This window comes from Oncorhynchus gorbuscha, linkage group LG21, assembly GCF_021184085.1.
Source record: "Oncorhynchus gorbuscha isolate QuinsamMale2020 ecotype Even-year linkage group LG21, OgorEven_v1.0, whole genome shotgun sequence".
Taxonomy (NCBI): Eukaryota; Metazoa; Chordata; class Actinopteri; order Salmoniformes; family Salmonidae; genus Oncorhynchus; species Oncorhynchus gorbuscha.
Genome location: NC_060193.1, coordinates 36,952,409 through 36,963,938, shown reverse-complemented (window position 1 = coordinate 36,963,938; position 11,530 = coordinate 36,952,409).

Sequence of the window (11,530 nt, the reverse complement as noted above, 5' to 3'; positions counted from 1 at the left end):
CCCGCCTGGGATTCCCTACAGCAATGCGAAGAGGGCTATACACGGATGGAATCGAAAAGGAAAGCACGGCTATACAGAGCGAAAACCGTAGGTAACGGGGGAAAGCGCAGAGAGAGAGTGGCAGAGTCAGGAGTCAGACTTGAGCCTACTCTCCCTGTTAATTGTGAGGAGCAGCAATATGAGGACTTCTGGTCTTGGGAGATGATATTAGACGGAAAAGGACCCTGGGCGCAGCCGGGAGAATATCGCTGTCCCAAGGAGGAAATAGAAGTAGCTAAAGCGGAGAGGCGCGAGTATGAGGAGGCAGCACTGCGACGCAGTTGGAAACCGGAAACTCACCCCAAAAAATTTATTGGGGGGGGCTAAAAGGGAGAATAGTTATGCCAGGTAGGAAACCTGCGCATACTCCCTGTGCTCACCGTTGGGCTAGAGAGACCGGGCAGGCACCGTGTTATGCTATGGAGCGCACGGTGTTTCCAGTGCGGGTGCAGAGCCAGCTGCGACTCATACCAGCCCTTCCTATTGGCCGGGCTAGAGTGGGCATCGAGCCAGGTAAGCTTGGGCAGGCTCGGTGCTCAAGAGCTCCAGTGCGCCTGCACTGTCCGGTCTATCCAGAGCCACCTCTACACACCAGTCCTCCGGTAGCAGCTCCCCGCACCAGGCTTCCTGTGCGTGTCCTCGCGCCAGTACCACCAGTTCCAGCACCACGCACCAGTCCTCCAGTGCGCCTCGCCTGTTCAGCACAGCCAGTGCTTTTCTCCCCTCCTGTGCTATCGGAGTCTCCAGCCTGTTTAGCGCAGCCAGAGCCTTTCTCCTCTCCTGCGCTGCCGGAGTCTCCTGTCTGTCCAGCGCCACCAGTGCTACCAGTCGGCCCAGCGCGTCCAGTGCGCATCGCCTGTTCAGCACAGCCAGTGCTTTTCTCCTCTCCTGCACTGTTGGAGTCTCCCGCCTGTGTAGCGCAGCCAGAGCCTTTCTCCTCTCCTGCGCTGCCGGAGTCTCCTGTCTGTTCAGCGCCACCAGTGCTCCCTGTCTGCCCAGCGCTGCCAGTCAGCCCAGCGTCACCAGTCTGCCAGGATCCACCAGAAGTGCCAGTCTGCCAGGATCCGCCAGAAGTGCCAGTCTGCCAAGATCTTCTAGATCGGCCAGACAACCTGAATCATCCAGTTCCACCAGCCAGCCAGGATTTACCGGAGCCTACTACCTGCCTGAGCTTCCTCTCAGTACTGAGCTTCCTCTCAGTACTAGGCTTCCTCTCTGTACTGGGCTGCCTCTCAGTACCGGGCTTCCCCTCAGTACCGGGCTGCTTCGGTCTCGGGCTGCCCCTCTGTCCCGGGCTGCCCCTCTGTCCCGAGCTGCCCCTCTGTCCCGAGCTGCCCCTCGGTCCCGAGCTGCCCCTCGGTCCCGAGCTGCCCCTCAGTTATGTGGGGATCAGGGTGAGGACTATTAGGCCATGGTCGGCGGAGAAGGTGGATTATCCTAGGACGCGAAGGGGAGGAACTAGGACATTTATGGAGTGGGGTCCACGTCCCGAGCCAGAACCGCCACCATGGACAGACGCCCACCCGGACCCTCCCTATGCTCTTGAGGTGCGTCCCGGTGTCCGCACCTTAGGGGGGGGTTCTGTCACGCCTTGGTCATTGTATTTTGGTTTTTGTTAATTGTTTGGGTAGGCCAGGGTGTGACATGGGTTTATATGTTGTATTTCGTATTGGGGTTTGTATTAATTGGGAGTGTGTATTATTAGGGGTGTGTCTAGTTAGGCTTGGCTGCCTGAGGCGATTCCTAATTGGAGTCAGCTGATTCTCGTTGTCTCGGATTGGGAACCGTATTTAGGCAGCCTGAGTGCGCGTTGTATTTCGTGGGTGATTGTACCTGTCTCTGTGTTAGTCACCAGATAGGCTGTATTAGTTTCACTCGTTTGTTGTTATCGTATTTTCAGTTATTTCATGTACCGCTATTTTCTTCATTAAAAGTCATGAGTAACCTACACGCTGCATTTCGGTCTGACTCACTTCAAACAGCAGACAAAATTAATTACACCATGAGATAATTCAGAAAGTTAACATGACCTTTGTGAATGATGAAGCTTTTATGTGCTTTTTTTTGATGATATCTCTGTGCAAATTGCCATCGATAAAATGCAATTGTGTTAGTTGTCTGTAGCTTATACCTGCCCATACCATAACGCCACCGCCACCATGGTGCACTCTGTTCACAATGTTGACATCAGTAAACCGCGCATCCACACGATGCCATACCCGTGGGCTGCGGTTGTGAGGCCGTTTGGATGTACTACCAAATTCTCTAAAACAATGTTGGAGGTGGCTTATGATAAAAAAAATAACATTAAATTCTCTGGTAATAGCTATTGTGGACATTTCTGTATTCAGCATGCCAATTGCACGTTCCCTCAAAACTTGAGACCTCTGTGGCATTGTGTTGTGTGACAAAACCGCACATTTTATAGTAGCATTTTATTGTCGCCAGCCCAAGATGCAACCGTGTAATGATCATGCTGTTTAATCAGTTTATTGTTATGCCACACCTGTCAGGTGGATGGATTATATTGGCAAAGAAATGCTCACTAACAGGGATGCAAATAAATATTAGCAATTCTTTTTAGAGAAATAAGCTTTTTCTGCATATTGAACATTTCTGGGATCTTTTATTTCTGCTCATGAAACATGGAACCAACACTTTACGTGTTGCGTTCATTTTTTGTTCAGTGTATTTAGGCTTGCCATAACAAAGGCTTTAAATATTTATTGACTCAAGACATTTCAGCTTTTTTGAGGCTCAGTGTATCACACCGTGTGTCAGCTGGTTGCAGGAGGATTTAATATGTGCCCTGGTGTTTAAATCCACAGGATGAATAGCTATTCCCAGAGCATAACATATGCCCACAGGCAATCTGAGATCCATCCCTCCCTTCTCCCCACTCCTTTCCCTCCCACTCTCTATCTGTCCTTACACAGCCAGTCAATGACCTAGGAAGCCATCTAAACCCCTGAGGACACATTCACCCCAGCTGGGGTTTCAACAGCACTGGGCTAGATGGAACCACAAAGCTTTTTATCATTTGGTCCCAGTCTTAACACCACACATTACATCGAGTTACTGGATATGAGAGGCTCTTCTTCTTGCTGTTGGCATCTGTGAAGAGGAGGAGCAGGACGGGAGAGTTTGGGGAATGTGAGTCAGCCATGTGATTACTCGCATTGATTTCCGTTACATCTGCTCCGTCCCACTCCATCATTAAGGGAGAGGGCTCCCACAGCGAATTGACAATTCCAATTTAGCAACTTTCAAGAGATTGATTATGTATATTTGGTTGGATGTTGGAGAGACAACAGTACAGCAGGTAGGTGATCCACTAGGGTTGAACCATCCTGTAGTTGCAAAACACAGAGGTAACACCTAGGCCTACTGTAACATGTACAGTGGGGTAAAAAAGTATTTAGTCAGCCACCAATTGTGCAAGTTCTCTAACTTAAAAGGATGAGAGAGGCCTGTAATTTTCACCATGTGTACACTTCAACTATGACAGACAAAATGAGCAAAAAAATCCAGGAAATCACATTGTAGGATTTTTAATTAATTAATTTTTGCATTGTCTGTCTGTTCTGCCCCCGTTTTACACTACTGCTACCCTCAGGTTATTATCAAGTTTTAGATAATAACCTGAGAGTAGCAGTAGTGTAAAACGGGAGGGGGGGGGGGACAAAACAGACAGACAATGCAAATAGTCTGGGTAGCCATTTGATTAGTTGTTCAGCAGAATTATGGCTTGGGGGTATTTGTATTTATTATGGATCCCAATTAGCGTCTGCCAAAGCAGCAGCTACTCTTCCTGGGGTCCAGAAAAATTAAGGCAGTTTATACAATAAGAAACCTTTTGGACCTAGACTTGGTACCGCTTGCCGTGCGGTAGGAGAGAGAAGAGTCTATGACTAGGGTGGCTGGAGTCTGACAATTTGTATTGCCTTTCTCTGACACTGCCTGGTAGAGGACCTGGATGGCAGGAAGCTTGGCCCCAGTGATGTACTGGGCCGTACACATTACTCTCTGTAGTGCCATGCGGTCGGAGGCCGAGCAGTTGCCATACCAGGCAGTGATGCAACCAGTCAAGATGCTCTCAATGGTGCAGCTGTAGAACCTTTTGAGGATCTGAAGACCCATGCCAAATATTTTCAGTCTCCAGAGGGGGAATAGGCTTTGTCATGTCCTCTTCACAACGGTCTTGGTGTGTTGGACCATGATAGTTTGTTGGTGATGTGGACACCAAGGAACTTGAAGCTCTCAACCTGCTCCACTACAGCCCCGTCAATGAGAATGGGTGCGTATTCGGTCCTCCTTTTCCTGGAGTCCACAATCATCTCCTTTGTCTTGATCACATTCAGGGAGAGGTTTTTATCCTGGCACCAAACGGCCAGGTCTCTGACCTACTCCCTATAGGCTGTCTCATCGATATTGTGATCAGGCCTACCACTGGTGTGTTGTCGGCAAACTTAATGATGGTTGTTGGAGTTGTGCCTGGCCATGCAGTCATGGGTGAACAGGGAGTACAGGAGGGGACCGAGGGACCCACGTGTTGAGGATCAGCGTGGCGGATGTGTTATTACCTACCCTTACCACCTGGGAGTGATCCGTCAGGTAGTCCAGCATCCAGTTGCAGAGGGAGATGTTTAGTCCCAGGGTCCTTAGCTTAGAGATGAGCTTTGAGGGCACTATGATATTGAACGCTGAGCTGTAGTCAATGAATAGCAGGAACTCTTTTTGTCCAGGTAGGAAAGGGCATTGTGGAGTGCAATAGAGATGGCATCATCTGTGGATCTGTTGGTGGGGTATGCAAAGTGTTGTGGGTCTAGGGTTTCTGGGATAATGGTGTTGACATAAGCCATGACCAGCCTTTCAAAGCATTTCACGACTACAGATGTGAGTGCTATGGGTCGGTAGTCATTTATGCAGGTTGCCTTAGTCCCTGTGCCCAAGAATACTATGGTGGTCTGCTTTAAACATGTTTTTATTACAGACTGGTTGAACATGTCAGCTGGGCAGCACCTGCTCAGAGTACACATCCTGGTAATCTGTCTGGCCCTGCGGCCTTGTGAATGTTGACCTGTTTAAAAGGTCTTACTTACATCGCTATGGAGAGCGTGATCACACAGTCGTCCGGAACAGCTGATGCTTTAGTGTTGCTTGCCTCGAAGCGAGCATAGAAGTAATTTAGCTCATTTGGTAGGCTCGTGTAACTTGGCAGCTCGCAGCTGTGCTCCCCTTTGTAGTTTGTAATAGTTTGCAAGCCCTGCCACATCCGACAATCGTCGGAGCCAGTGTAGTACGATTCAAATCTTAGTCCTGTATTGACGCTTTGCCTGTTTGATGGTTCGTCTGAGGGAATAAAGGGATATCTTATAAGCGTCTGGGTTACAGTTCTGCTCCTTGAAAGCGGCAGCTCTACCCTTTAGCTCAGTGCGGATGTACTCTGTAATCCATGGCTTCTGGTTAGGGTATGTTGGTAGGTCACTGTGGGGATGACGTCATCGATGCACTTATTGATGAAGCCAGTGACTGATGTGGTGTACTCCTCAATACCATAGGATGAATTCTGGAACATATTCCAGTCTGTGCTAGCAAAACAGTCCTGTAGCTTAGCATCTGCGTCATCTGACCACTTCTTTATTGACCGAGTGCTTCCTGCTTTAGTTTCTGCTTGTAAACAGGAATCAGGAGGATTTGCCAGATTTGCCAAATGGAGGGCGAGCTTTGTACGTGTCTCTGTCTGTGGAGTAAAGGTGGTCTAGAGATATTTTTCCTCTGGTTGCACATTTAACATGCTGGTAGAAATGAGGTAAGACGGATTTAAGTTTCCCTGCATTAAAGTCCCCGCCCACTAGGAGCGCTGCCTCTGGATGAACGTTTTCCTGTTTGCTTGTGGCCTTATACAGCTCATTGAGTGCGGACTTAGTACCAGCATCGGGTTGTGCTGGTAAATAGACTGCTATGATAAATATAGATGAAAACTCTCTTGGTAAATAGTATGGTCTACAGTTTATCATGAGATACTCTACCTCAGGCAAGCAAAACCTTAAGACTTCCTTTAAACCTCTACGGGATTGGTGTCCCTAAACTGGGACGGTTGTTGCTAACATGTGCTAATGTGACTAGAATGAGGTTGTATACAACAGCCAACTTTCCGGAACATAGACATGTCTTATAAATGTGCAGAAAGCTTACATTCTTGTTAATTTAACTGCAGTTTCCAATTAACAGTAGTTTTTACAGTGAAAAATACCATGCAATTGTTTGAGGAGAGTGCACAAGAACAAAAAACTTTTATCACTGCAACTGGTTTGACTCATTCTCCTCTGAAGGTAAATAATGCACTGACACTCCGTAATCTTTCTCCAATTTGTCATCCTGAGGGTGCTAGAGACACAATGTAGCATAGTTTTGAAAATGGATAAACTTAATCTATTACCATAGCATTTTTGCATGCTCTCTATAGTTATGTACTTAAATCTATCAATTGACACTTTGGGAAAACTCCTGGCAGACTTAATACAAAATATTGTGCAGTAATGTAATTCTTCACTGGATCAGTCTGAAACGTTGCACACACTGCTGCTATCTGGTGGCCAAAATCTAAATTACACAGACTTTTATCTGAAAGTATGGCCTTCTGCATTTCAAAGATGGAACAAAAAAAGAGAATGCATGTTTTTTGTTTGTATTATCTTTTACCAGATCTAATGTTTTATATTTTCCTACATGAATTGAACTTTTTCACAAACTTCAAAGTGTTTTCCTTTCAAATGGTATCAAGAATATGCATATCCTTGCTTCAGGTCCTGAGCTAGAGGAGGTTAGATTTGGGTATGTTAGGCTAAAATAATAAAAAAGGGTCCGATCCCTAGATTTCGTGCACCAGCTGTTGTTAACAAATATACACAGAACTCCACCCCTTGTCTTACTGGATGCAGCTGTTCCATCTTACCAATGCTGCGTAAACCCTCCGGCTGTATTTTATCCATGTCGTCGTTCTGCCACTACTCGGTGAACATAAGATATGACTTCGTTTTATGTCCCGTACTAAAACACTATCATCTAAAGCAGTTATTCCGAGTCCACTGCCATGTCTTTATGAAGATTGTGTTTGCACATTTCTGTCGCTCAATGCACTTCAAACTCCTCTATTGCAATAAGGCAGGTCAGAAATACTGTTGGTCAGGAGCATGCATCTTTTAACTGCCCTCTGTGTACAGTCAAGCAACCTTTCTTGTAATCTGTACTCTTCAGTCACCTTAGGGGAAATGTAAAGAAGCATGAGATGGTGGCATGCCCATTTTTAAGAGTTGTGATTACCGCACAAATGCATACTCATTTAATTCACACAAGAGTAGGACACACCAAGTGAGTGTTAGGTCAGGTTTCTGTGATGACATTGTCTGTCAGCAAACTAATAACTCCCCTGCCACTAGCTCAGATGACTTAAATGAAGAATGTCCTGGCCAGAGCACAGAAATAGATGATGCTTCAGACAATGGTGAATTGAGGAATCAGCTGAAACAAAATGGAACTTTACTTTAGAAAAATGCAGTCTTTCCTTCATGTGTCAGATACAGCTACAAGAAATCGTTGAACACTTAAATCAGATTTTCTCCAAGTCTCAACCATTAATCAAGGAGGCAATTAACGATGTATTGCAGAAGCATGACCACACTATTAGTGATACTACCCTTAATGAAGTTGTCAGTGCGGTCATAGACAGTAATATTCTTGTCAGTGGTAGTGCTGAAGGTGCACAGTTGTTATCTTCCAAGAGGAGAAAAACATTTGTTGAGAGAAACTATCCCATGGTAACGCCATTTAGACTTTGAGCAACCTGCACACACAATTTTGTATGTTCCAATACTTTAGATTCTTCAATAACTGTTTAAAAACACTGATATTCTAAGCAAGATCTCAGCAGCAAATATTGAGCCAAGTCACTACATGTCCCACAAAGAGGGTTCATATTTCCATGAAAATGACATTCTCAACAGGAGAACTTAAACTGTCACTCCAGCTGTATATTGATGATTTTGAAATTCCTAACCAACTTGGCATATGCAGACAAATTCACAAACTATCAGCAGTATACTGGATCCATTCCAATCTATCCAGTAAATATAAAATCAGCCTCACACACTTAACAGCTTGCTGCAATGTGTAAAGTGACAGACCTCAAAGTATGGTTACGCGGCTATACTTGTACCATTATTACATGACATTCGTTCTCTTGAATAGAATGGTGTTTTTTATTGATTGGGGGGTTGGGGGTAATAGTCTTTTAGAGCAGAGTATGTTTGTAGATTCTGTATGGCCACCAACAAACAGATTCAGTCCAATAAGGATAATTTAGCCTGAGAACTAAAGCCTGTTGAGCTGTCTCTTTGCCTTAAAAGAGATGATTCACCTTAAGTACTTCACTTTTGATTATTTAAACAGGAAGATAGCATTGTTTCCATATCAGCACACAGACAAAGTTGATAGACCACAGCTCATTCCCAAGACTTTCACCTATAAAGGTACAATAGGACGAATGGACATGAGGGTGATGGTTCATGGGCAGTTTTGATGGACTTGAAAAAAGTGGTAGAATTGGCTTGTGTCCTGTGTTTACATATGAGACCATTGAGTATTTGCAGTGTAAAATTAGTGACCATAGACAGATTCTTAAAGAGATCTTCCCTGAGTATAGACTTCGCCATAAACATCACTATGTCGAGCACTATCCCAACCTTAAGTGTTTTGGACCCTTGGTGCACCTCTGGACTATGCGGTTTGAGGGCAAATATTGTTTCTTCAAAAGTATTGTACCCGACACGCAGAATTTTAAGAACATTTTGAAGACATTGGCAAGCAGACACGAGTACCTGATGGCTTATCTCAGTCCGCCATCATTTTTCACACCACAGACCCAAACATCTAATGTCTATCCTAGTTTCACCACTACATTGGGGGAGAGACGACTATCAACACAATCTGCACTACATCGAAGGTCACCGTTGATGGCACAGACTATGCCCCTGGATAGTTTGTGTCAGTTGGAGTAGGTGGGGGGGCTGCCTCAGTTCTGCAAAATTGCTCATATATATCTCTTGTGAATAACAATGTTTATTTTCTATGCAGTCATTTTGAGTCATGGTATGTAGAACATCCTTGTTCCTATGAGCTATCATCTACACAAGTTAGCCTGTCTGTCCAATTGCAATCTGAGTTCAACGACACTGTCACCTTTTCTGCATACAACATTGATGTCCAGTTGCTGTTGACCCCCAAGAAGTTCATTCGAGTGAGAAAAATGTTGAACAGTTTATGGTGTGTCATTATTTGTTTAATGAAGTGTTACCATTTGTATTGTTTTGATATTCCAAGTGCAACCTCTCAATTCGTGGATGTCATTATGGCAGCCCCCTGCACCTCTCCAATTCAGAGGGGTTGGGTTAAATGCAGAAAATACATTTCAGTTGAATAAATTCAGAAGTACAACTGACTAATGTTAGAGTTGCGTCAATTCGAATCTGGTATCAGGATAAATATGACATTGAGTCACCGATTGTATACTATGTATTTTTTAACTAAGCAATAAGTGCCATGAGGCCGAAGGAATTGTCTGTAGAGCGCAGAGAAAGGTTTCCAAAAACAGTGGCCAAAAACACAAATGGAAGAAGTTAGGAAGCACCAAGACTCTTCCTAGAGCTAGGAGCCCGGCCAAACTGAGCAATCAGGGGCCCTGGTCAGGGTTCCTCTGGAGATGGGAGAACCTTCCAGAAGGACAACCGTCTCTGCAGCGCTCCACCAATTAGACCTGTATGGTAGAGTGGCCAGACAGAAGCCACTCCTCCATAAAAGGCACATGATAGCCCGCTTGGAATTTGCCAAAAGGCATAGAAAAGACTCTCAGACCATAAGAAACAAGATTCTCAGGCCTGATGAAACCAGGATTGAACTCTTTGTCTGAATGCCGAGCGTCACGTATGGAAGAAACCTGGCGCCATTCCTACGGTGAAGCATGGTGATGGCTGCATCATGCTGTGGGGATGTTTTTCAGCAGCAGGGACTGGGAGACTAGTCAGGATCGAGGGAAAGATGGAGCAGAGTAGAAAATTCCTTGATGAAAACCTGCTCCAGAGCGCTCAGGACCTCAGACTGGGGCGAAGGGTCACCTTTCAACAAGACAATGACCCTAAGCACACAGCCAAGACAACGCAGGAGTGGCTTCAGGACAAGTCTCAATGTCCTTGAGCGGCCCAGGCATGGCTCGGACTTGAACCCGATATCACATCTCTGGAGAGACCTGAAAATAGCTGAGCAGCGACACTCCCCATTTAACCTGACGGGGCATGAAATGATCTGCAGAGAAGAATAAACTCCCTAAATACTGGTGTGCCATTCTTGTAGCGTCATACCCAAGACGACTCGAGGCAGTAATCGCTGCCAATGGTGCTTTAACAAAGTACTGAGTAAAAGGGTCTAAATACTTATGTAAAATCTCTAAAAGACTGTTTTTAATTGGTCATTATGGGGTGTTGTGTGTAGATTGAGGACAAAAATGTAATCCATTTGAGAATAAGACTAACTTAATAACAAAATGTGGAAAAAGACAAGGGGTAGGAGTACTTTCTGAATGCACTGTATATAAAATATATATAATTTCCCCTCATTTTAAACTCTCCCCTAATTGTAGTAAACTAATGGACCACACTTAGGCTACTACTTCTAATTTATAAATTTCACGGACCTAGTATATTTTACAATCGTTTTTGATTTTAATCCTATCCTTCAGCTACCCTCAACCTCTCCCATCAATCTCTGAAGACCATCTAGTTTTGATTTCAATTAGAATTTTGTTTGCCAAATAAGTTGCACTCTCATTTCCATTGACAGTAGCGGGTGGGGAATGAGAAACAGAGGAGAAAGAGAAGAGACAGAAAAAGAGGGTTCTACTTAAGCTATATGGAATTGTTGAGGTCATAACCAAGGATCATTTAGCCATTTGATTTTGAATGAAAGACCACTTGATTTAAAAAAAGAAAAAAAAGTGGGCCTTATTGCCATTAGCCCACACAAACGCATTGAATAACATTACATGGAACAAGAGAGTTCCCACCAAAAACCTAAAGGAAGTTTGTTCTAAAGCGTCCGTCAAATATTGGAGAAAAAGAGAATCAGGAAACAAAAAATATTTAACCCCTTATTTTAGACACTAAACAGTCTCCATACATATTTCCATTAATTTTTTAAACTGATACCGGGGGACCTTCAGGTGAGTCTTGCGAGGCCTAAAGCAAAACAACCGACATGTACGTGTTCGTGAGAGTCTCACCTTTGCACCAAGGGGTCATATTAGTGTGTAGCCCTACACTACGGCTGTATTGACTTCAGACGAGTCCCAAGATACTGTTTTTGCTCTACCCCCACAAGCATGAATAGTTTAAAGGCCAAACCGTTCAGACGCTAGAGACGATTTTGTGAGAAGACCGAT